This window comes from Mus pahari, chromosome 18, assembly GCF_900095145.1.
Source record: "Mus pahari chromosome 18, PAHARI_EIJ_v1.1, whole genome shotgun sequence".
NCBI classification, from domain to species: Eukaryota; Metazoa; Chordata; class Mammalia; order Rodentia; family Muridae; genus Mus; species Mus pahari.
The window spans coordinates 20,762,858-20,766,704 of record NC_034607.1 but is presented as its reverse complement, the minus strand read 5'-3'; positions in this window follow the sequence as shown (position 1 = coordinate 20,766,704).

Here is a 3,847-nt window from a genome sequence, read left to right as displayed (position 1 = left end):
TCTTTCTCAAGTACTACCACTCCCTGGTAAGTAGGAGTTCAAATACATGAGCTTATGAGGTCAATTCTTATTTAAACCACCACACGGGCCTACTGACTTGCTTAGTGTGCAGGAACTGTCTTCGTGTATGTAGGGGTAGTAAGGGCTCTTCATATAAGGGCATTCATCTCCTCAGATCTTACCTAATGACCTCATTTACTGCTTTTAACTCCCTAAGGCTCCAGTGTCATAGCATCATAGTAGGGCTTATCGTTTCAATAACAAACTTTGAAGGGACATAACTTAGTCTATAACAGTGATCTTTACTTTAAATGGAAATTTATACCCTAAAAGCCAATAGACATTTATAGGTAACTGTGACTGTAGGCTAATGGAGTGAGTTCAGGAACTGCTGAGTGAGTCTTTAGTGCATGGCCATGATGAGGACTCCAATGTCTTAGGCTCACAAGAGTGACAAAACTTTATCTAGATGAGGCTCAAGAAGAATGGCAAAACTTCCCTCTGGGTCTGGATATGAGTGTTTATGAACAATTGATCAATGTGTGCAAAGACTAGCAACTACAGCTTCCATCTTCCCATATGTTCACAGCCAGAGATTTCATGTCTACAGAGACCTGCTACCAAGGCTCGCTAACCCTCTTCCTCTGTGGTACTTAACAAGCACACCAGGGCTTGGGGTTTTGGTGGTAGTAAAACCCTACCTTTACCCCATCTGATCCCAGCCTTACTGTAGTCTAGCGTTACTTGTCCTTTCTCCATTCCAAGTCAGGGTTCCAGGACCCAAGATGCTCGGGTCATGGCAGGCTGATATTCAGGACAGTTGCCATACATGTAAAATGTGAGGGGGCACACAGTACAGCCATCTTGGCTGGGGAACCAGCGTGAGCCAGTTTTATCTATCTGAAGTAGGAATCTAGAAGTGAAAACAAATGTAACTTTTTTTTTCTCTATATAGCAAAGAGTTGTGAGAGTGAAGGATGGCAGAGGGAAACCCAGGTGTGAGGCATATTATTAGTAGCAGTGTAGTTACTAATGTCAGCATGAGGATTCTAGAATGATGTATAGAGGTCCAAAAGACCAGTGTGACAAGCTGTCCCTAAGAGTACGGTAATAGCATTCATATCTTGGTGGCATGTGTTTGACAGGAGGAAAATCAAGGCTGGTACTGAGAATCTGCTACCACCACTTTACTAGACGAGAATAGTTCCAAACAGCAGTCTAAATACTTGCCTACAGAAAAGTATAGTGCTCATCCTTTATCATAGAGACTTCTCAGGGCTGGAGAGATGGCTCAGTGGTTAAGAACACTGGCTGCTCTTCCAGAGGTCCTGAGTTCAAATCTCAGCAACCACATCGTGGCTCACAACCATCTGTAACAAGATCTGATGCCCTCTTCTGGTGTGTGTCTGAAGATAGTACAGTGTACTTCTAATAAATAAATAAATAGATAAATAGATAAATAAATAGATAAATCTTAAAAAAGAGAGACTTCTCTTTTCAGCAGATGGAGAACATTACAGAAAGCTACAACTGATCAAAATGTAGAGAACAAATGGATGAGTGCCTGTACAATAAAATTCTTTCACCTAAGGCTCACAGAACATTGTGAAAAAGGTAACAGAAATATTCTAAAAACCAAAAGTCCAGAAAATTGGCTGTAAGATAGTATCCCCCAGAAAGAAGAGAAATGACATAGATGTATCACAGTGAAACCTCCACAATATGGCTGCCAAAACAAGATCACAACAATGACAACACCAGTAGACATGCTAACATGGAAGGAGGAAATGTCATTGTGTCCCCATGTCCCTTAAGCAAATAATTACAGGCAACTACGGAATGCTGAAAGCAGGAGAAATAGTCATTTCCAGGGATGAGATGAGCTCCTTAATAGGTTATTTAATACCAACTGGTTAGCTTTGAAATTATACAAGTTAAGACTGAATGCACTGAGCAGGTGTGTGTGTCTGTGTGTGTGTGTGTGTGTGTGTGTGTGCCTAACAATAGCAAAGAAAAAAAGACCATGGATTTGAGTGGGAGCAACTGGGGCATGAGAGAGGCTGGAAGAAAGGAAGTGATGTAATTATATTTTAATTAAAAAATTAGCACACACACACACACACACACACACACACACACACAAAACTGTTGGCAGTATTCAGGAAGCAGAGGAAGGTTGATTTCTGAGTTTGAGTCCAGCCTGGTCAACAGAGTAAGTTCAAGGAACATACAGAGAAACCCTGTCTCAAAACAAACAAACAGACAAAAAACAAAACAAAACAAAAAACAAAAAAAGAAAAAAAGAAAAAAAGAAGGAAACGTTCAACCAAGCCTTGGAATCAGAGACTAAGGAACTAGATCCAACCATCTCTCCATTTTAGTTTTGTCTGCAAGGGAAAAGAAAAACAAGAGATTTTTGGGGGGCAATTTTAAGAAGATACATTGTTGCCTAAAAGTGCTTTGAGTAAATCTTCTATGACTTTTATCTACAAAAATGACATGAAATAGGATGAGCTGAGTTGGTAAAAAACACTGAAAGCTCTTTAGTGCCTGAAGTCTGAAAAATGGTGCTATTTAGAACCTTCCTTTGTTGTTTAGCTATAATTAATTGCGAAAGATACCACCAATCCTGAGGAAGACTTATTTTCGTAGAATAATTTAGCTGGTGGCAGATATTGCCAGCCAATTATGTAAGAAACATAATTGTGTGAATTTCAGAATTGTACAAAATTGAAATAATGAGAATATTTTGTTACCTGCAGTTCACAATACAGGTTCTGAAATACTGGTCCAATTTCCACTCACATTTGTGGAAAAATGCTAAGGGAACTTGATTTATTAAATTTCACATTGTGAAAATGGATGTCTGTGATGGTTACATAATGCTGAGTTGACACAACAGAATGAGAAGGCAAGTTTTACTGGGGAAGGCTTGTGCCTTCCCAGTCCGATCTAATTTCAGATTGTTTTTCAACAGCACAAATGAAATTGAAACATTGTATCATGTTACATTTATAAATGAGTAAAACTAAGTGGTCTCTTTCTCTCCCTCCCTCCTCCCCTCCCTCCTCCCCTTCCTCCTCCCCTCCCTTCTTCCCTCCCTCCCTCCCTCTCTCCCTCCCTCCCTCTTTTACTCTTTTACTTACTGGACCTAGGCCTCCCTGCTCATATGTAGCAGATGTGTAGCTTGACTTTCATGTGGGTTCCCATTGTACAACTGGATCAGGGGCCATCCCAAAAGCTGTTGCTTACATGTGGGATAAGCCGTGCTACTAGTCGGGCTGCCATGTCTGGTCTCAGTGGGAGAGGAAGTGCCTAGATTTGAAATGCCAGGTTGTGTGTGTGTGTGTGTGTGTGTGTGTGTGTGTGTGTGTGTGTGTGTGTGTGATATCCAGGGGGGCCTCACCCACCCAGAGGAGAAGTGGATGGATTGTGGGAGGGGATGACTGGGAGGGAGGAAGTGAGTGGGATGTAAAGTAATGAGTAAAAAAAAAAAATTAAATTAAATTTTATAAAAAGAGAAAGCTTTATTTTCTGAGCAAGCAGGGAGGTAGCTCTGAACCTCATCCCTGAAGGGGAATTGCATGTTTAAAGGATGAGATCATAAGATCAGGGGGGAGCTGGGTGGGCTGTAGCATTGTCTAATCATATTTTGACTTGAGGAATTGACCAAAGGCGTTTCCGTTGTGGTTCTGCCTCACTCTGGGCTGGACGATAAGAAAGAGGTAACTGTTGGTGACCTGGCCTTATCCAGATCTTGTTTCAAGGTCCTTAACTCAGAACTTTGTTGGTAAGGTTCCATCCTGGACATCTGGCTTGTCACTCAAAAGGATGAGAGAGCAAAGGA